This window comes from Lissotriton helveticus, chromosome 9 (genome assembly GCF_964261635.1).
Source record: "Lissotriton helveticus chromosome 9, aLisHel1.1, whole genome shotgun sequence".
Taxonomy (NCBI): Eukaryota; Metazoa; Chordata; class Amphibia; order Caudata; family Salamandridae; genus Lissotriton; species Lissotriton helveticus.
The window spans coordinates 1,157,711,994-1,157,734,957 of record NC_136070.1 but is presented as its reverse complement, the minus strand read 5'-3'; the positions used below and the strand labels follow the sequence as shown (position 1 = coordinate 1,157,734,957).

The 22,964-nt window shown below is 42.3% G+C and overlaps 1 long non-coding RNA gene across 2 annotated transcripts; it reads left to right on the top strand.

The window, feature by feature from the left end:
• Window positions 1-1,883: 1,883 nt before the first annotated feature.
• On the top strand, window positions 1,884-6,827 carry LOC144783426 (uncharacterized). Of its 2 annotated transcripts, none has more exons than XR_013601433.1 (3): window positions 1,884-1,904; window positions 4,056-4,163; window positions 6,013-6,827. It is a non-coding gene; the product is annotated as an uncharacterized LOC144783426 (long non-coding RNA). The 2 variants fall into 2 exon arrangements; XR_013601434.1 differs by lacking the exon at window positions 1,884-1,904 and adding an exon at window positions 2,956-3,065.
• Window positions 6,828-22,964: the final 16,137 nt, after the last annotated feature.

Here is a 22,964-nt window from a genome sequence, read left to right as displayed (position 1 = left end):
TAGGGTAAGTGCTGGATAGTGTAGGGGTGCCACTTACTATTCTAACACCAGTAAAGTGCATCAGTAGGGTAAGTGCTGGATAGTGTAGGGGTGCCACTTACTATTCTAACTCCAGTAAAGTGCATCAGTAGGGTAAGTGCTGGATAGTGTAGGTGTGCCACTTACTATTCTAACTCCATTAAAGTGCATCAGTAGGATAAGTGCTGGATAGTGTAAGTGTGCCAATGAGTATTCTGATTTCAAAACAATGAGACATTTGTGAAAAATGTATACATTCAAAATACATTTTTTAAATTAAATTGAAAAAGAATCATTTAGAAATTTGCCACACCTTCAAAATTTTGATATAATCAAATTACATGAAACATGTAGAAAACATTTGAAACAATCTTCAATTTTTATTTTAGAATCCAACTTGAAATTTGCCACACCTTCAAAATTTTGAAATAATCAAATTACATGAAACATGTAGAAAACAGTTGTCACAATCTCCAATTTTTATTTTAGAATCCAATTTGAAGATCCAAACCTGAGAAACCAATCAACAAAAATCCCAATCAAACATAAATTAGAAGACCAGGGAGAAAAGCAAGAAGCAAACACCTAAAAACAAAGGTAAGTAAGTGTAAGTGCTGGATATTGTAGGGGTACCACTTACTATTGTAACTCTATAAAAGTGCATCAGTAGGGTAAGTGCTGGATAGTGTAGGGGTGCCACTTATTATTCTAACTCCAGTAAAGTGCATCAGTAGGGTAAGTGCTGGATAGTGTAGGGGTGCCACTTACTATTCTAACTTCACGAAAGTGCATCAGTAGGGTAAGTGCTGGATAGTGTAGGGGTGCCACTTATTATTCTAATTTTAGTAAAGTGCATCAGTAGGGTAAGTGCTGGATAGTGTAGGGGTGCCACTTACTATTCTAACTCCAGTAAAGTGCATCAGTAGGGTAAGTGCTGGATAGTGTAGGGGTGCCACTTACTATTCTAACTCCAGGAAAGTGCATCAGTAGGGTAAGTGCTGGATAGTGTAGGGGTGCCACTTACTATTCTAACTCCAAGAAAGTGCATCAGTAGGGTAAGTGCTGGATAGTGAAGGTGTGCCACTTACTATTCTAACTCCAGTAAAGTGCATCAGTAGGGTAAGTGCTTGATAGTGTAGGGGTGCCACTTACTATTCTAACTCCAGAAAAGTGCATCAGTAGGGTAAGTACTGGATAGTGTAGGGGTGCCACTTATTATTCTAACTCCAGTAAACTGCATCAGTAGGGTAAGTGCTGGATAGTGTAGGGGTGCCACTTATTATTCTAACTCCAGTAAAGTGCATCAGTAGGGTAAGTGCTGGATAGTGTAGGGGTGCCACTTACTATTCTAACTCCAAGAAAAAGCATCAGTAGGGTAAGTGCTGGATAGTGAAGGTGTGCCACTTACTATTCTAACTCCAGTAAAGTGCATCAGTAGGGTAAGTGCTGGATAGCGTAGGGGTGCCACTTACTATTCTAACACCAGTAAAGTGCATCAGTAGGGTAAGTGCTGGATAGTGTAGGGGTGCCACTTACTATTCTAACTCCATTAAAGTGCATCAGTAGGATAAGTGCTGGATAGTGTAAGTGTGCCAATGAGTATTCTGATTTCAAAAAAATGAGACATTTGTGAAAAATTTATACATTCAAAAAGCATTTTTTAAATTAAATTGAAAAAGAATCATTTAGAAATTTGCCACACCTTCAAAATTTTGAAATAATCAAATTACATGAAACATGTAGAAAACAGTTGAAACAATCTCCAATTTTTATTTTAGAATCCAATTTGAAGATCCAAACCTGAGAAACCAATCAACAAAAATCCCAATCAAACACAAATTAGAAGACAAGGGAGAAAAGCAAGAAGCAAACACCTAAAAACAAAGGTAAGTAAGTGTAAGTGCTGGATATTGTAGGGGTACCACTTACTATTGTAACTCTATAAAAGTGCATCAGTAGGGTAAGTGCTGGATAGTGTAGGGGTGCCACTTATTATTCTAACTCCAGTAAAGTGCATCAGTAGGGTAAGTGCTGGATAGTGTAGGGGTGCCACTTGCTATTCTAACTTCATGAAAGTGCATCAGTAGGGTAAGTGCTGGATAGTGTAGGGGTGCCACTTATTATTCTAATTTTAGTAAAGTGCATCAGTAGGGTAAGTGCTGGATAGTGTAGGGGTGCCACTTACTATTCTAACTCCAGTAAAGTGCATCAGTAGGGTAAGTGCTGGATAGTGTAGGGGTGCCACTTACTATTCTAACTCCAGGAAAGTGCATCAGTAGGGTAAGTGCTGGATAGTGTAGGGGTGCCACTTACTATTCTAACTCCAAGAAAGTGCATCAGTAGGGTAAGTGCTGGATAGTGAAGGTGTGCCACTTACTATTCTAACTCCAGTAAAGTGCATCAGTAGGGTAAGTGCTGGATAGTGTAGGGGTGCCACTTATTATTCTAACTCCAGTAAACTGCATCAGTAGGGTAAGTGCTGGATAGTGTAGGGGTACCACTTATTATTCTAACTCCAGTAAAGTGCATCAGTAGGGTAAGTGCTGGATAGTGTAGGGGTGCCACTTACTATTCTAACTCCAAGAAAGTGCTTCAGTAGGGTAAGTGCTGGATAGTGAAGGTGTGCCACTTACTATTCTAACTCCAGTAAAGTGCATCAGTAGGGTAAGTGCTGGATAGTGTAGGGGTGCCACTTACTATTCTAACTCCATTAAAGTGCATCAGTAGGATAAGTGCTGGATAGTGTAAGTGTGCCAATGAGTATTCTGATTTCAAAAAAATGAGACATTTGTGAAAAATGTATACATTCAAAAAGCATTTTTTAAATTAAATTGAAAAAGAATCATTTAGAAATTTGCCACACCTTCAAAATTTTGAAATAATCAAATTACATGAAACATGTAGAAAACAGTTGAAACAATCTCCAATTTTTATTTTAGAATCCAATTTGAAGATCCAAACCTGAGAAACCAATCAACAAAAATCCCAATCAAACATAAATTAGAAGACCAGGAAGAAAAGCAAGAAGCAAACACCAAAAAACAAAGGTAAGTAAGTGTAAGTGCTGGATATTGTAGGGGTACCACTTACTATTGTAACTCTATGAAAGTGCATCAGTAGGATAAGTGCTGGATAGTGTAAGTGTGCCAATGAGTATTCTAACTCCAGTAAAGTGCATCAGTAGGGTAAGTGCTGGATAGTGTAGAAGTGCCACTTACTATTCTAACTTCATGAAAGTGCATCAGTAGGGTAAGTGCTGGATAGTGTAGGGGTGCCACTTACTATTCAAACTCCAGTAAAGTGCATCAGTAGGGTAAGTGCTAGATAGTGTAGGGGTGCCACTTACTATTCTAACTCCAGTAAAGTGCATCAGTAGGGTAAGTGCTGGATAGTGTAGGTGTGCCACTTACTATTCTAACTCCAGAAAAGTGCATCAGTAGGGTAAGTGCTGGATAGTGTAGGGGTGCCACTTACTATTCTAACTCCAGTAAAGTGCACCAGTAGGGTAAGTGCTGGATAGTGTAGGGGTGCCACTTACTATTCTAACTCCAGTAAAGTGCATCAGTAGGGTAAGTGCTGGATAGTGTAGGGGTGCCACTTACTATTCTAACTTCATGAAAGTGCATCAGTAGGGTAAGTGCTGGATAGTGTAGGGGTGCCATTTATTATTCTAATTTTAGTAAAGTGCATCAGTAGGGTAAGTGCTGGATAGTGTAGGGGTGCCACTTACTATTCTAACTCCAGTAAAGTGCAGCAGTATGATAAGTGCTGGATAGTGAAGGTGTGCCACTTACTAATCTAAGTCCATGAAAGTGTATCAGTATTGTAAGTGCTGGATAGTGTAAGTGTGCCAATGAGTATTCTGATTTTAAAAAAAATGAGACATTTGTGAAAAATTTATACATTCAAAATATATTTTTTTAAATTAAATTGAAAAAGAATCATTTAGAAATTTGCCACACCTTCAAAATGTTAAAATAATCAAATTACATGAAACATGTAGAAAACATTTGAAACAATCTCAATTTTTATTTTAGAATCCAACTTGAAGATCCAAACCTAAGAAACCAATCAACAAAAATCCCAATCAAACATAAATTAGAAGACCAGGAAGAAAAGCAAGAAGCAAACACCAAAAACCAAAGGTAATTTCTCATAATAATCACCTCTAAACCACAAAATTAATACCAAAAGATTGATATATAATTTTTTTTAAAAACAAACAAATATCATCAGAATAGTAAGTGCTGGCTAATAAAAATGAGTCACTTCAAATTCTAACACCATTAAATTGCATCAGTACAATAAATGCTAAATATTTTTGAAGTTCACATTCTTTCTCAAACCTCAGACAATTTCAACATTAATATAATTGTTGAAAAGTATAGGAGTACCACTTACTATTCGACCTCCATGAAAGTGCTTCTTTTGGGTAAGTGCTGGATAGTGTATGGATGCCAATAACTATTCTAACTCCAAGAAAGTGCATCAGTAGTGTAAGTGCTGGATAGTGTAAGGGTGCCACTGACAATTGTAACTCCAGTAAAGTGCATCAGTAGGATAAGTGCTGGATAGTGTAGGGGTGCCACTTACTATTCTAACTCCAGTAAAGTGCATCAGTAGGATAAGTGCTGGATAGTGTAGGGGTGCCACTTACTATTCTAACTCCAGTAAAGTGCATCAGAATGGTAAGTGCTGTATAGTGTAGAGGTGCCACTTACTATTCTAACTCCAGTAAAGTGCATCAGTAGTGTAAGTGCTGGATAGTGTAGGGGTGCCACTTACTATTCTAACTCCAGTAAAGTGCATCAGTAGGATAAGTGCTGGATGGTGTAGGTGTGCCACTTACTATTCTAACTCCATTAAAGTGCATCAGTAGTGTAAGTGCTGGATATTGTAGGGGTACCATTTACTATTGTAACTTTATGAAAGTGCATCAGTAGGGTAAGTGCTGGATAGTGTAGGGTTGTCAATTACTATTGTGACTCCATGAAAGTGCATCAGTAGAGTAAGTGCTGGATAGTGAAGGTGTGCCACTTACTATTCTAACTCCATAAAGTGCATCAGTAGGGTAAGTGCTGGATAGTGTAGGGGTGCCACTTACTATTCTAACTCCATGAAAGTGCATCAGTAGGGTAATTGCTGGATAGTGTAGGGGTGCAACTTACTATTCTAACTCCATGAAAGTGCAGCAGTAGGGTAAGTGCTGGATAGTGAAGGTGTGCCACTTACTATTCTAACTCCATGAAAGTGCATCAGTAGGGTAAGTGCTGGATAGTGTAGGGGTGCCACTTACTATTCTAACTCTATGAAAATGCATCAATAGGGTAAGTGCTGGATAGTGTAGGGGTGCCAATTACTATTCTAACTCCATGAAAGTGCATCAGTAGAGTAAGTGCTGGATAGTGTAGGGGTGCCATTTATTATTCTAACTCCATGAAAGTGCATCAGTAGGGTAAGTGCTGGATAGTGAAGGGGTGCCACTTACTATTCTAACTCCAGGAAAGTGCATCAGTAGAGTAAGTGCTGGATAGTGTAGGGGTACCACTTACTATTGTAACTCTATGAAATTGGTTAAGTAGGGTAAGTGCTGGATAGTGTAGGGGTGCCAATGACTATTCTAACTCCAGTAAAATGCATAAGTAGGGTAAGTGCTGGATAGTGTAGGGGTGCCACTTACTATTCTAACTCCATGAAAGTGCATCAGTAGGGTAAATGCTGGATAGTGTAGGGGTGCCACTTACTATTCAAACTCCATGAAAGTGCATCAGTAGGGTAAATGCTGGATAGTGTAGGACTGCCACTTACTATTCTAACTCCATGAAAGTGCAACAGTTGTGTAAGTGCTGGATAGTGTGTAAGTCCCACTTACGAATATATCTCCCAAAACTAGTATAAACATGAAAAAATTTGTACATTTCTAAAAGATAAAAGATAAAACAAAAATATAGAAAACATAATAATTTTTTTTTCTGTTTTCATTTTTTTCAACAGATAATGTCAAGCCAGGCCACAGCATCCTATATTAAATCCAGGAAAGGAAACAGACTTCTGCAACATTGTGGATACATATATTGTAATGAAAGGATAAGTGAACCAAGGAAACATTGGAGGTGTGTGCAATATTATTCTTCCCGTTGCAGCGGCAGAGCAGTTACTGTTGGTGACAACATAATAAAAACAACTGAACATAACCACTCTGCCTCTGCAATGGAGATAGAAATACGTCAAACAATTAACGAGATGAAAGATATTGCATCCACCTCCAATGAAACTCCTGGTTCAATTTTAAGAGAGGTTGCACAGCATGTCCCTGGTCATATTGCTTGTAATATGCCTATTATACCCAATTTGCGTAGAATTATCCAACGTAAAAAGCAGGCAAGTAACACACACACAGTTACCCCTCAAACTTTTGCTGACATAAATATTCCTCATGACCTTACTCTGTCTTTCTCTAATGAACCTTTCTTACTCTATGACAACAAAAACCCTCTTAAACGTATTCTAATATTTAGTACTCCCCGCAACCTTTTTAAGTTAGAGAATACTGAAATTTGGATGATGGATGGGACGTTTAAATGTACACCCCATCCATTCACTCAAATTTACAGCATTCATGCACAAATTAACAAAAATGTAGTTCCCTTAGTGTACAGTTTACTACCAGATAAGCAATCTGCAACCTACACTGAATTTTTGTCAGTGATTAAAGAGAAAACATCTGGCAAAAGTCCTCGGAAAATCATTATTGATTTTGAATTGACTATGATCAATGTGATCAACAAATTGTACGTGGATACCCAAATTCAGGGGTGTTTTTTTCATTTTTCCCAGGCATATTGGCGTAAGTTACAAAAAACATCCCTGGTTACAGATTACTGTTCAGATAGTAAATTACAATTTGAATTAAAAAAATTAACAGCACTTTGTTTTGTACCTCCTGAAAGTGTAGACGAGTACTACACTGCAATTTCTGAATCCGAATATTATGTCGAAAATGAAGAAAAATTGGCTCCCTTGTTAAATTACTTTGAGGACACATGATTGGGCATCTAAGCCGATCGGGTCGCAGGAGGAAGCCACGTTTCCATGTGGAGTGGTGGAACTGCTACTCAACCTGCTTAGAAGGAGGTGCTAAAACAAACAATGCCATAGAGGGATGGCACAACTCCTTCAGTCATACAATTGGTAAACATCATCCAAATTTCTACTCTTTTTTGAAAACTTTGAAGAAGGAGCAAAGTTTTCAAGAAATGAGACTTGCACAAGCATTAACAGGTAGCCTAAATCCACGACCTTCTAAGCAAGCTAAGGAAATGTCCGAGAGACTATTGGGAGTACTTCAACAATTTTCGTTGAGTGTGGCATTAGACTACCTGGAAAATGTTGCTAACATATTACATTTCTAATCAATTTTCACAAAATTACTTTCCTGCTTTGACCTAAAAAAATTTGAACACATGTAATTTAATTGCCATTTTTTAAAACATTTTTTTAAAACATTTTTGTCGGGTTCCCCTACCTTAAGAAGTCTTTTTTTTTCCTATTCCACATTTTTCCAAAGAAGGCAAATCCACTTGAATATTTATTCCTTTTAAAAAAAAACTTACAATCCAAAAATAAGTCACTCTTCTCCTTTTTTTTCCAATCTGATTATGATATCCATTGCATTTAAAATGGATTATGTTTTTTGTCAAAACATTTTGAACGAGCCTTTTAAAATATTCTTTCCTTTCTCACCACTTATTTTTTTCCAAAGTGATGTTTTTTTTTCCTAATGGTTGATATCTATAAAATTTTGCTCTAAAGCATATATTTTTGACAATATTTGTCATATTTTTGAAAATTGTGAAGTAAACTTGTTTTTGGTAATGTCAGTAATACATTCTACCTCATAATTAAATAAAATTTTCAATGCCATAAAATTCCACCATTTTCCTTACGTATTGGGTAAATGTTTTAAAATATTTATTATTTTTTTTAACCAAAAATGGAGGTCCTTCAAAACAAATACGTCTTCATTACAAAAATCCTTAAACCTTCTTATTTTTTTCAAAAATACCATTTTTCAAAAATTGACGATCCCAACCTGTAATTTAATTGATTTTTTTATCAAGTATCACAACCTAACTATTATTCTTCTCACTAACTAAGTCATATGGTCTCACATTCCAAATTTTCCAATAAAAAAAAATGCCATGAAATGTCTTTGATTTCCAGAACCAATACATTTTAAACCAATACAACAAATCAAAGCACCAAAACGAAAAGTACAATATGCAACAAAGTAAAGCTCCGAAAAGAAAAGTACCACATTTAAAAGAAAATATGTCTCCCTTCTTTTTTTTCTCGTACAATTTGAAAAAATCAGTTTTATTTATCAAGTACCTTGCGAAAAACAATCATTATGGAAAAAACAACCAAACTATCCTATTTTTTCTCTTCAAATCTTCAATCGAAAAACAGTTGTAAGTTAAATCAAAGCATTAAACGTTCAAAATGTTTTCAAAAAATCAAATATTTATACAATTTTTCTATTTATATCCATTACATTATTTGTAACATAACCCGACGTAGACATATACAAGTAATGTGTTCGGCGACATGCTGTATACAAACTCTATACATCTTTTTATAACTAACACAACCTCTCCTTATCCTTTCATTACAATATATATATACATAATGTTTTTTTTTTAATGTAAATAAACTTTATAAAGTTTCCTACCTGAGCGCAGATCAGCTTCCAGCTGCTTCCAGCAATCGATGCTATCCAAGATGGCCGCTAACGTCGACGTCAACGTAACGACGTAATCAAAATCTACCAAGATAAACAAAGGACTATTTATTATACATTATTAATTAAAATATATTATTTTATTATAAATGTAATTTGGTGTCGTTAAATTAGCAAAAAATATGAAGAATGTTAACAAAAATGTATATTTTTTTTAAATATTTTTTTAACATAAATAAAACAAATGTTATAAAAACGTCATTGTCTTTATACTTTTTTACTTCTTTAAATTTACACTAAAAATAATGTATATACTATAATAAATTATGTTTTTATTCACTTACCTGAATGCTGGTGTTGTTTTCATCTTCTCTCTTCTCCTTCTGTTCTTTTTCGACCTTACTATTCCATTACATGGGTTACTATAGAGCGGTCATTGTAATAAACGAAGGACTAAACCTTCCATTGGATTCAATGTTAAACCGTGGGAAAAAGTTCAAAAATGTTTGTTATTGTATATATATCATTTTTAAAAATATATATAATTTTTAAATAAATAATTTATTAATAAATATATATTTTTAATAATAATATTTTCCTTCATATAATTATTATATATTAATATTTAATTATTTTTAATTTTTTACTTAAATAATCATTTAAAAAAATTAAATCACTTCAAATAGTTAAAACATTTACATTTTCTTCAAAGACAAATGATTATAAATGCTTGTAATTACAAGCATTTTTCTAACATTAATCCAACTGTAAATTAAATAATTAATTATTTAATAATAAATATAAAGTAGTCACTACATAGAGTTAAAACATTTACATTTTCTTAAAAGATACCCGAGTATTAATGCTTGTAATTATAATCTTTTCTCCAACATTAATCCAATATAATATTTAATTAATTAAAAAGTATTAAAAAAAATATTTTTAAAACAATTACATTTTTCTAAAAGATACCCGAGTATTTATTTTTATTAATTAAATAATTAATAGAATAATAAAAATGTCCTAACATTTCTCCAACATTAATTTTAAAAATATAATTAATTATAATTACATTTGTAATAGTCACTACATCCTAATTATTAATACTTTTAATTAATAATTTTTTTCTAAAATGTATCCAATATATTTTCTAATAAATTTATTAAATTAAAAAAAAATTAAAGATTTATTTAAAACATATACATTTTCTTTAAAGATACCTGAGTAATAATTCTTGTAATTAAAATCATTATTTAAAATTTGAAAAATATCTATATATGAAATATATTTACGATGTAAAAACATGCGTTGTAATAGTATTTGCGTTGTAATAGCATGCGTTGTAAAAACATGCGTTGTAATAGTTTTTGCGTTGTAAAATTTGCGTTGTAATAGTACTGTGTTGTAATAGTTGCGTTGTAAAGGTAGTTTCCCAATGGTATGAGTGGTAAAAGTATGCGTTGTAACGTCATACAACCGAGCACAGCCCACAGGGAGCGCCACTTCTTAAAAGTTAGTGAGCGAGGAGCACTGACTGACTGTTTTCTTTTTATAGACCTATTTGTGAAAATATTTTAATTTTTCTTTTTTTTATTGCCATTTCACAAGCAAGAGAGTACATTAGCAGTGTTATCATATGTGAGGTGGGTTTGTTTCAACCATTCTGAAACTGCTATTCCCCCATACTTTACAACCTTACTGCATATAGCCCCAATTGATACCACATTTCTCAAACATATTCTTGAACATGCCATTTGTTTCACCGTAACTCCCGCAACCCCCCCCCCCACACGAACGTCCTTTGAAATTTTAGTTGTTACATAACATATTGTCCTAGGTATAATTTCTATTAATGTGAGTTATATGAGTTTTGTGAGCCTCAGTCTGAGTTAGCGTTTGGCTTAGTCTGTAGGTCGCTTCTCATCATTGACCATGCTAGGAGATCTTCCTCTAGTCTTTCGTCTTTCCTAACTAACTTCATTCTTACGCTCTCAGCAGTGGCCCATTCAGACATATCTGTTAACCATCAGTCTACCCTTGGGAGCGATGGTCTTTGCCATTCAATCGCTATGTGTCTTTTTGTGATAAGTAAACCCAACAGAGAAAATTTCCTGCTTAGATTCTTATGTTTAGGTATAGGGAGCAGACCCAGTACCACTGCCTGAATTACTCTCGGGATCTCCCACCCTGATGCCATTTTTATTTTGTGCAGCATCTCTACCCAGAATGTTGCGACCTTTGGACACGCCCAAGCTCCATGCACAAAGTCCGCCTCTGTTTGCCTACATCTAAGGTATTCGCCTGAACGCTCTTGGTATATGTTGCCCTGTATAAATGTGTTATCATGTGGCGGCCCTGTGCTATGCTCAACATTACTTGTAGAGTTCTTGTTACCGGGGGTTCCTCTGGAAAACGATGGCCAGATTTCTCTGGCCACTTGTGAAATCTTAGCATATTGTAAGAATTGCCCCGTTCCCAACTCATATGTAGCTTCTGCATTATCCAGCGTGAGGAACTGGCCGCTGTGGTATTGGAAACCCATCAGTATGCAGCCACCTGCCTTCCACTTGGGCACTGACATTGACTCTGCAATTTTAGCAAATCCTGGAACCACCCACAAAGATGCGTCGGGCGCATATGGTGTGCACTTCACCACTTTTCTCACCATGTTTTCCCATGTCTCCGCTACATGCCTGATAAGGTACAGAGATGACCCGGGATTACCACTTTCACACATTAATAGCTCAGGCAATGCCCCTTCTCCATAGGATCCTTCCAGGAGCCTCTTTTCTCAGTTGCTCTGGTTGTCCAACCAGTGAATTGTGTGTTGTAATTGTGAGGCTATATAGTAGTACTCAATATAAAGTAACTCTACCCCCCCATCCGCCATGGTTTCTGTAGTGTTGATAGGCTAATACGCTTGCGTTTATTGCCCCACATTAGTTCTGTTATCAGGGTACCTATTTGTTTAAAAGTATAAAGCAGAATTTTATAAAAATAATTTTGTGGAACGTACAACCAGCACGGCACTTTGACCATTTTCGTAATTGCAACCTTGCACATCAAAGATAAAGGTAGGTCCTTCAAGAAACCCACCAACCTTCGTACTCCCTCCATCACCCTGCCTACGTTAAGCTCTAGAAATCGTTCCTTTGATTAGGCAAGAAGCATATTCAAATACTTAGGAAGATCTCTTGTCCATGGCAGCCCCACTTCCGGTAACGTTTCCACCATCTGATCCACCAGGCATCCCATAGGGAGCACCTCTGATTTTTTGGGGTCACTCAGAGACCCAAGACCATCACGAATTCCTTCTGCACCCCTAGCAGGATTGGTATTTCCACCTGCGGTTGTCTACAGTACACAAGGGTATCATCAGCATACATTGAGACTATATGGTTGGTGCCACCCACTTTTATTCCCCATACTTCCAGACGGGTTCGCAACAAACAACCCAATAATAATAATAATAATAATAATAATAATAAAACACTTATAAAGCGCCTGGCTGCACAAACTGTGTGTCCCCGCGCTAACTGCTTATCAATCAACCCAAAAGGAGGAGACCGGGAGAGGGGGGTCATATCAGCTAATTATTTAGGAAAAAGGAGGGTTTTGAGTTTTGCCCTGAATATCCTTTCGGACGGTTCCATCCGCAATGGCTCCATTGCCATGGCAAATATCAAAGGGGATGGGGGCACCACTGCCTAGTGACCCGTTTCAGCTGAAACATCGCTGAACCTCTACCTCCCACTTTAACCCTGGCCGAAGCATTTAAACACTGTACCCATTTGATAAATTATAATCCTACAGTCATTTTTTGTAGTGTGGCCCAAATAAAAGGCCATGACACTGAATTTAATGCTTTTTCAATGTCCAGTAGAACCAAGGCGTGTTCTTGTCAACTCCCACATGGAGGGTCCTGTAATGCCTCAGTTTGGAGGCACCACATAGGTATGGCAGCTCTGGGTTTCTGGCCCTCAAAGCTCGTCAAAATCGGTGAGTGATCGGACATATATACCTGGCCTGATACGTTATCCCCTTCACTTCGCTTGCTAATGTTGTTGAGATAGTAGTGCAGTCTGCTGAAGGTGTTGGTGGCTGGTGTATGGCAGGAAAAAGATTTTTTTCATAGGGTTACGTTCCCGCCATATATCTAGAAGATGCATTTCCTTTAGCATGTCTGTCAGAGTTCCCGTCATATGGGGATTGGTATGTAGGCGAGGGGGTCCTCGGTCTAAATTCCCATTTAGAACACAGTTTACATAGCCCAGCATTATTATCGCCTCCCCCATGTATGGCGCAGCAGCCCTCATAATAGACAGAGTTCTGTCAGTTTGCACACAAATTCTTCCTGGACTGATCTCTTGTTCTTGTGTCCTCCGGACACTTTGACCTTTATCATTTGTCATTTGTTCGGCTTCCCTTGCACCATGATCCATCAGCACTCTCTTGGGGGTCCGTCCCATGTCTGCCAGGCCTGTCTCATCCATCCATGTCATCGCCGCCTACGCTGACGTAAAAAAGTTTGGTTTACCTTTGTACTCCACTCGCAATTTGGCAGGATATAACAGACTACAGTGCAGACCAGCCTCCCTCAGTCTATGTTTCACCAGTAGAAATGTTCGTCATTGTTCCTGGACACGTTGAGTATAGTCCGGGAAGATTGCAATGCGATGTCCTTGGAAGGACAGACTTCCTGTCGCTCTGGTAGCATGCAGTATCATGTCCTGAACTCTATAATTAAAGAATCAGGCTATGATTGCCCGGGGAGGGGCACCTGGACAGGGGGGGGGGACCTGGACAGGGGGGGCGGCCCCAATTCTCTGTGGGCACGTTCAATGTTGAAAAACTTTGATAGCCTTTGAAGGGAAATTTCCTTGACAACCGACTCCTCCAAGAACAGGTCCATGGCTGGCCGCTCTGCCTTTTCAGGGAATCCAATGAAGCGCAGATTATTCCTGCGTGATCTTCCTTCTGCGTCTTTGGCGTGTTCATCCAAGTGCATCACCCGACGCTCTAACCACACCACCGAGTCTGTGCGGGAACACAATTTTTGCTGCATAGTCTCCATGTTTTGTTCCGTAGCGAACACTCTGGACGAGACCTTATGGAGATCGCACCATAGCAGGTTCACCTCTATGGCCACGGCATCGACTTTGTGTATTACCTCTTCTCTAGATGATTGAATTGCCGCCAAAATCTCTGTCAGAGATGGGGACTCATCTGAAGGGTGCTCCTTTACATCTTCTTGAGCTGCTGGATTCGCGGCCTCCTCGGCCGGGTCCAGAGGAAATGGCTGCGCGTAGTTGGATATCTTATTGGACTGCACCTTGCTTGCCTTGTTCTTCACCATCTCTATAAGATTTCAGGACCAGTATTCTCCTGCGAAGTATGCAGTATGTCCTCCCAACAATCATGACCTCTGGGTCTTCCACCCTTTTTCCCTAGGCAGCTGCTCCGTCGGACGAAAGTCAGTTGTGGGCCTTTTTCGCTGATCCCTACAAAGCCAGTTGCCACCAATAGTAATGACCTGGGCTCCAACAGAACATATCAGACCCCGTTTCCCGTTCTGGTCCTCTTCAACCGTGTGCGTCCTTGGGCATTCAGGCAAAACGTATTGTTGGTCATCTTGTTCCACTCCGCGACTGCTTTTTTTTGTTGTTGTTATCCCCTGCACTCCGGCCTTTCTATGTGCTTGCATATATCTTCTGCTTGAGCAAATGAGGTCCGTCAGGGGGACACGCCCAGCTTGTGGCCCCCCGGCCCCGCAACACCACACAGCACCCCTTTATCCTCTTGCTTAATTCTGTGAATGGCAGATAAATTATGTAAGTTCCCCTTTCTTTTACGGGACAAATGTACTTCCACCTCTATCTATACCACTGCTTGTGGGGCACTACTCACTATCGAGGCCGCTGGCAGTTTTTACCCTTCAGCGATACCCCCTTTGGCTCACAAATACCTGCCCACACAGAGGGAGAGGGGGGTGTAGTTTCCTCCAGCGGTATTCCTCAGCCCCAATCTCTATATTATTATAACGGCCCTCTCTTCAGCCGACGCGGTCCACACAAGACCAGCCAAGTTCCGCTGATAAGGAGGTGAGCGCTGCAAAACTCCACTTTCTCCACTCCCAACACTGCGCTGCTTTATTCTTTAGTGGCTCCTGAGCAGGGGATCAGGCCTCCAGGTTTCAGCGGCCCTGTACGCCACTATTAGGTGTCCTTGCCTCGTCTGATGCCGCCACTTGTGCTAGGGAGCCGCACTTCGGCGTCTTTGTTCACGCCGATCCCCATCTGCTCCCACCTCTGGGGACTTCAGCACTTTTAAAGATAGCACTCGGGCCGCCCATACACCCAGTCTCCGCGGGTTCTCCCAAGATGGCGCCCAGCACTCCGCAGCAACTCAGCAACTTTCTCGGCCAACGTCGGGCTCAGGATCGCCACACCAGGACTACCGTCAGTCTCAGCGGGGTCCTCCGCTGTCCCGCTGCCTGTCTGGAGTATTTCAGGGTCTCGGGATACCAGGATAGCGTCGGATAGTGAAACTCCGGCGGGAGCTCAGGCAAATACGACTAGTCCGCCATGCGTCCAAGCCACGCCCCTTTATATACCTATGTTTCTGATTGGAGCACAAGTTGGACATTAGGATTAATTTCTATAACAGCTGCTATTGACTTGAATTGCATCCGTATACTGCTGTATGGGAATGCCTTTTAGCAATCGTGTGCACTACTTTGTTCCATTTGTTGCACAGATACGTAAGTCCTATTATTGTGTATAATTTATAGTAATTGCTGGTTGACTCCCTATGCTGGAAATTGAACGCCGTATCCCATTTTGCAAAGTTCCACAAAAATAATTATATCCAATATTCAAATACTCTTTGTGGCTATTGCCCTTCTAAACTTCCTCAAGAGGACTCAAGAGTCCTCTTGTTTATCTTTTGATATTTATCAGTCTGTTATATAGCTCCCAGGTGTATTCAAGTAATTCTTTAGTTTTTAACAGACTATAGGCCCTCATTGAAGATTTAATACATTCTCTTGCCTCTCTCTCCACCACCATGTATTCAAGGAAGTGTCTTTTTACCCCAAGCAAGTCACTTTTTACGATTGTCTTTGGATTCTCAAGGAGCTCAGGGCGTTCCAATTTGACAGCAAAATTATTGATATAGCTAAGCCAGGGGATATGGGATGCACCCTCAAGAGAACGACAATCATTACCTGATTAAGCGCTACTTCTGGATTGACCCATATCCTTAGCCATCTCATCAGGGGGGGCAACAGATGTTAGGAGGTCAGAAATGTATCCCACACCAAATTCTTCATGGAAGATATTTCAAGGGATTCCTTTGGGAACCGCAAGGAGCATCCTCAGGAAATTGTGATCTACTGTCTGCAGATCCCTAACATCCTTATAGCTCCTTACATCACTCCCACAAGTTGCCATGGGGATGCATTTTTCTTTATAGACCTTAACCAGGGCCTGCACTGGCTTAGCCCCCAGTCTATTTGAAAAGTCTCGGCCAGGGACCTGCTCTCACACCCTATAGCTCCGGTTTGCCATCTCTCTGCGCTGTGCCTCTGCCAGGCTGGTAGGGGTTCGAGCCCAGCCTTGCTTGTTGCCCCCTTTTGCAGCACCTTTTATCGCTGGTTTCACCTTCTTTTATTGTATTCACTGTGCCCCACTGTTTCATTCTTATTGTAATTACTGTACCCCTCTCATTGTACTATGATATTTTGTGCCCCACAACTCATTTGTGCCATTTTTGCCTGTCTTTTCCCGCTCGTTTTTCCACGCTCCCCACTCCCACCGCTGCTGCCCCCATAGGCCCCTCCCCTCCGCCGTTCTCGCTCCCGCCTCCCAGCTGTGCCCCTCCCCCTCCGCCATATAATACCTGCCACTTCGCGGTGAGCGGCCAGGTCGCTCCCCACGCCGCACAGCTCCACCAGTTGTGCCCGTGCCTTCCCCCGTGCTGCTTCCTGCTATCGCGAGTTCGCCACTGCTGGGCTGCGCTTAGTGCCGCTTGGTTCATTGTCCACTGCCTGTAACTGTCTACTGGCTGTAATTGTGTAATTGTGTCATTGTTCACGGTCCATTGCCTGGTTTTCTTTTATTCTCCTCAGTATCCCAGTCTCCCCCCCTTGCCTTAGGTACACCTCGCCGTTTGTTTTCCTTTCCCGCCGCTTCTCCTCTGTGGCCCGCCCCCTTTTTTGCCTTCTGCATCACGTTCCCAACGCCCATTCGCCGCCCCGCTCCCGCCTCCCAACTGCTCCACCCTCCCACCTAGCCTTAAATGGCGCCACGCAGCGGGCACACTAGAGGCAAGCCCGTCTGCGCCCGTCCATGCAAGGCCCGCGCCCAGCACCAGAACCCTTGGACCCCACAACCACCAAAACGCCAGACTCCGCTACGACGCCAGCACTCTCCATGCACTCAACACCGGCCGAAACCACAGCTGGTTTCAGGCCGCCCCAAAACGCACCCATGGACCCTTCTTCTGCTGCACCTGCAGCTTTTCCGGCTTCAGAACCTCCAAACCTCCTAGAACCATTTCCAACCAACTCCGCTGCTTACTCCTGAACACCGCTCCGCACGCAAACACGCCGTCGAGCTCTGGGACCTGTTCAACACCTCCGCCCGGAACGTTGCCTTCCTGACCGAGACCTGGTGGAACGACCTCTCAGCCCCCGACATCGCCATAGCCATCCCGGACGGCTACAAGATTACCCGCAGGGACTGCACCAACGGAATCGGAGGAGGAATAGCCATCGTCCACAAGTCCACCCTTAAGGTCCCCACCCACTCAGACGACACCCTCAACGCCGCCAAACACCTGCACTTCCAGATCCACACCAACCCCAACACCACCCTCAGAGGAACACTCGTCTACAGAACCCCCGGACGCCGGGCACAGTTCAGTGACATCATCGCCGACCTCGCCAGCAGCCACGCACTCGCCTCCACGGACTACATCCTCCTCGGGGGACCTGAACTTCCACCTCAAGAACAACAACGACACCAACTCCGCAACCCTGATCAACAACCTCGGCCTGAGACAACTCATCACAGCACCCACCCACGCTGCCGGCCACACACTTTTGACCCCATCTTCTCCACAAGCACCCACGTCTCCTTCGACCACACTGCAGAACTCCACTGGACCGACCACCACTGCATCCACTTCACCTTCAAGAAACCCAGCACACACCACCGCACCCAACAGCTGCTCCACCGCTGCTGGCGCAAAGACACTGAAGACCAGCTGGCCACCACCCTCGCCCAGAACCCACCCACCGACCCCACTGACCCAGACGCCGCCACCCGCAACCTCAAACAGTGAATCAATGACTGCGCCAACACCGTCGCCCCGCTCAAAAAACACTCCAACAGCCGCACCAGCAAGAAAGCCACCTGGTTCACCGAAGAGCCCCAGACCTCCAAACGAGCATGCTGGAAACTGGAGAAGAAATGGCTCCACGAGCAAACAACGGACAGCAACACAGTACACAAGAACGCCACCCACAGACATCACCACCTCATCAGACTAGCCAAGAGATCTTCCTTCAAAACCCGCCTGGAAAACAATGCACACCACAGCAAGGAGCTAGTCAGCATTGTAAGAAACTCTCCAACCCCAGCGCCAACACCAACGACATCACTCCCTCACAAGAACTATGCGACTCGCTGGCCACCTTCTTCCACCGCAAGATCATGGACATCCACGACAGCTTCAACACCTTGACCACCTCGACGACGCCAGTCCCCACCCGCCCGACGAACACCAACCGCATCAACGGCCTGACCTCCTGAACCAACGTCAACGAGATACGCAAGGTCATGAACTCCATCCACTCAGTATCACCGTCAGACCTCTGCCCACATCACGTATTCAACAAAGCAGACGCAGCCATCGCACCCCAACTACGGAAGGTCATCAACATCTCTTTCGAGACAGCCACATTCCCGGAAAGCTGGAAGCACGCCGAAATCAACGCCCTTCTCAAGAAGCCCAAGGCGGATCCCAAGGACCTCAACAACTTCCGGCCCATCTCCCTGCTCCCATTCCCAGCGAAGGTCATCGAGAAAATCGTCAACATGCAACTGATCCACCACCTCATCTTAGACCCGTCCCAGTCTAGATTCAGAAGAAACCACAGCACAGAGACAGCCCTCATCGCTGCCACAGACAACATCAGGCGCCAACGAGACAACGGCGATACATCAGCCCTCATCCTCCTGGACCTATCAGCCGCCTTCGACACGGTCTGCCACTGCACGCTAAAGACATGCCTCCATGAAGCCGGAATCCAAGAGAAGGCCCTCGACTAGACCACGTCCTTCCTCCACGGCAGAACCCAGAGCGTTCGCCTCCCATCCTTCCGATCTGAAGCCACCGACATATGCGGCGTACCCCAGGGCTCATCCCTCAGCCCAACGCTGTTCAGTGTCTACATGGCCCCCCCTCGCACAAGCGGCCCGCCAGTACGACCTCAACATCATCTCCTACACCAACGACACCCAGCTCATCCTCTCCCTCACCAAGGACCCGCACACCGCCAAAACCAACCTCCACGAGGGAATGAAGTCCGTCGCCGAATGGATGAGGAGCAGCCGACTGAAACTGAACTCCGACAAGACGGAGGTCCTCATCATCGGACCGACCCTCTCAGCCTGGGATGACTCCTGGTGGCCGACCAAGCTGGGAACAGCACCAACACCCACTGACCATGCACGCAACCTCTGAATCATCCTCGACTCCTCCCTCTCCATGTCAAGCCGGTCAACGAAGTCTCCTCATCCTGCTACACCCTCAGCATGCTCCACAGGATCTACAAATGGATCCCTACCAAAAACGAGAAGAACGGTAACACAGGCCCTTGTCAGCAGCAGGCTGGACTACGGCAACGCACTCTACGCAGGAATCCTGGCCTAACACCTGCGACAACTACAAAGCTTCCAAAACGCCTCCACCCGACTGATCCTCAATGTCACACACCACAGCCACATCACCCCCTACCTGAGAGACCTACACTGGCTCCCCATAGTCAAGAGGATCACCTTCAAGCTCCTCACCCACGCACACAAGGCACTCCATAACAACGGACCAGCCTACCTCAACAGCAGACTCAACTTCTATAGCCCTACCCGCCAGCTCTGATCTGCCAGCCTCACCCTCGCCGCTGTCCCCCGCATCCAACGAACGACCTCCGGCGGCAGATCCTTCTCCTTCCTTACCACCAAGACCTGGAACACCCTCCCAACCCACCTCTGGCAGACACAAGACCTAATCACCTTCAGAAGACTCCTCAAGACCTGGCTCTTTGAACAGTAGCAGCACCCCCCACCCCCCTCAGCGCCTTGAGACCCTCACGAGTAAGTAGTGCACTTTACAAGTTGCTTAATTGATTGATGGAAAGTCAAATATCCCTGCCACTGCTCTTGGGGGTTTTATTTTAGCCTTCCTTTGGGGTACCCAAGACCCCAGCTCATCAAAGAGGACCCCTAGGTGAGTGAAGGTAGCTACCCTAGTGAGTTCGGTACCACATCTAAAATATTTTTTCGGGCTTTTTTCCTGGACCCACCACCATAGTGTGTGATTTGGAAAAGTTCATACTTAAATCTAATGCCTCGATAAAATCAATAAAAGTTTCAAGCAAAAGCTGTAGGCCCACTGGTGTCCTGATTATCCAGCCAGCATTATCCACATATAAAAGTGCGAGGATTAGATAGGATCCTGCCTGAGGGATATCCTTGCAAGCGGCACTTAATGTTAGACCCAGATTATTGATATAAAGAGGGAATAATAGTGGGCCTTAAATACACCTTGTCCAACCCTCTGCACTTTCACAGGTGTGGAAAGACTGCCATCCAGGTTATCCTTCATTGACGCTGATAGGTCAACGTGGAGCTCATGTAAAACATGTATTATATTTATATCCACTCCCAGCTTAATGAGCATGGCCCAGAGTGTGGATCTATTAACTCTATCAAAAGCTGACGTAAGATCAATAAACAACAGGTGTAGTCGACCCCTTTTGGCTACTATTTATTTGCCAATGATAATCTGTAGATTTATATATTGGACTAGGGTTATTTCCCTGATCGAAACCCATATTGTAGGTAGAAATAACATTAATTGGCCCCAGTCAATCAGACAATATTGCCAGAACCACCCTCCACAGAATTTTCACAGCAGAATCTGTTAAAGAACTAGGTCAATAACATTAGGCCTCAGCTCTTGACCCCTTTTAAAATCCTGGGATAATGATGAATCTGGACCAAGATGGTAAAAGGCCTAAATTGCAAGTGGCATTAAAGACCCACATCAGTATTTTTGCCCAGATTAAGGGATAGGCTTGATATAGATCTACGGTGACCCCATCCGGGCACGGTGCTTTATCTCTATACGTGATTATAAAGGCATGATAAGCCTCATCCTCTCCAAATGTTACGGTTGGGTGTTTTCGAGGAGATACCCAATCAATATTGTAACCCTCTGCCGCAAGCCTTCCATACATGCCCTGAAAATGTGTGACCTTTATTTCTGGGGAGACAGTACACTCCATAACACTAACCCAGGTACTTTCAGTATTGATATTTCTTTTGCTCCTCCTACTTGGTGACTCAGACTAACTTTTCTTAAGTATGGACCCCTCCAGCTAGCTGCCACGAGGATAACCATTTGACACTTGACACTAATGAGTATTGGATTTAACAACCGAGCTCAACAAACTAAAAGGGATGCAAGTTGAAGGAATTCCAATATATTGTTGACACTATTGTGAAAATTCCAGAATTCTTAACCTGAACACTTTCAGAACTACTTATGAAATCGATTTTGAAAACACGGATAAGGACTTTGACAAGAGGGCACTCAGAGCTAGTGAGGGGCAATTTGAATCCTGTGGGACTATTGTAATACAACCACAAGATTAGGCTTATTCTCTGCAGCTCAAGACCTCGAGTCGATGCTTCTCGCTGCTGCAACTAAAGAGCTCCATTGAATAACTGAACCCAGAGGCCCAAGAATGGTGTAATGCTGTAAATATTAAAGGGGGGTTACAGATAGGGAGATTATGTACTGTATCATTAGGGGATTCACAGTTTTGGAGTGAGAGTCCATACATATTAGCAAGCACAACTCGACCTATATAACAGAACTTAACTATAAATCTCATTAATAAATAAGCAAACACATGCTAATAAGAGGACTTTATGATAAATTAAGCAAGCACTATATACAAAAGCTCATTAGTCCTACAGCAAAATACTTTAAATCTATCTTTGACCCTATGATCAGTTCAACCGATGAAAACATGCTCCTGTAGTGAGAAAATTGCCTCGTATGAGGGGGGAATAGTTCTCAACTTTTATTCCAATGGCCCAATGTATCACTAAGAAGCAAGGGACCAATCTGGGACCACCTCTGGTCCATAATAATAAAACCACTAGCAGCAGAGGGTGGAAACGAGGTCCTGATTTCTGATGAAGCAAGCTTTGATGCTCCCTCAAACCCCTGGATGGGCCATTTAGTTTAAGAGATGGAACTGGCGGCAAGGTAGGAAAGTGAGGGGGCCAGCTCTGTTTCTGAACTCATTCAAAAGTTTTCTTCATGAATGAGAAGTGAGAACTCTGCTTTAAGGAAAGACATTTCTGATCTGTGTTGGTCTCATGAGAAACATTTTACTACACTAGACACGAAAAGGAAGCTTTGGGGTCTTTGACAAATAAAATTCTGTACATGTAGATAAACCTGAGGAATGGCAAAGTGAATGGTGGAGTGAGTTGAATGATCGGGTTGTGATTCAGCTACTTGCAAGCAAGAATGTCTTCTCATTCTGAGTCAATTTCGAATAACAAAATCATTTTGGAGGACCTTAGTCAGCTTTAACCTTAAGAGTTCTGGAATTCTGGAAGGAGAAGAAGTAGATAATCCTCAAGAATGTATGGTCAAACCAACCTCTCAAATGTTTTCTGAGCTTGCTACATTAGATTTTGCCGGAAACGTTCAACAAGTACACATACCTCCTCCAAAGCCCACCACTCAAAGGGTAAGGATCCCCACAATACTTACCTGAGGACCTTTTTCAATTTTTAAACTTCTGCTTCTCAAACAAACCTAGGAAACAAAGCTCTTCCACTATTTTAAGAGATTCTCTTGTTGGTTACTTAAAAAAGCTTTCTCTTTCCTCCTTTCAGAC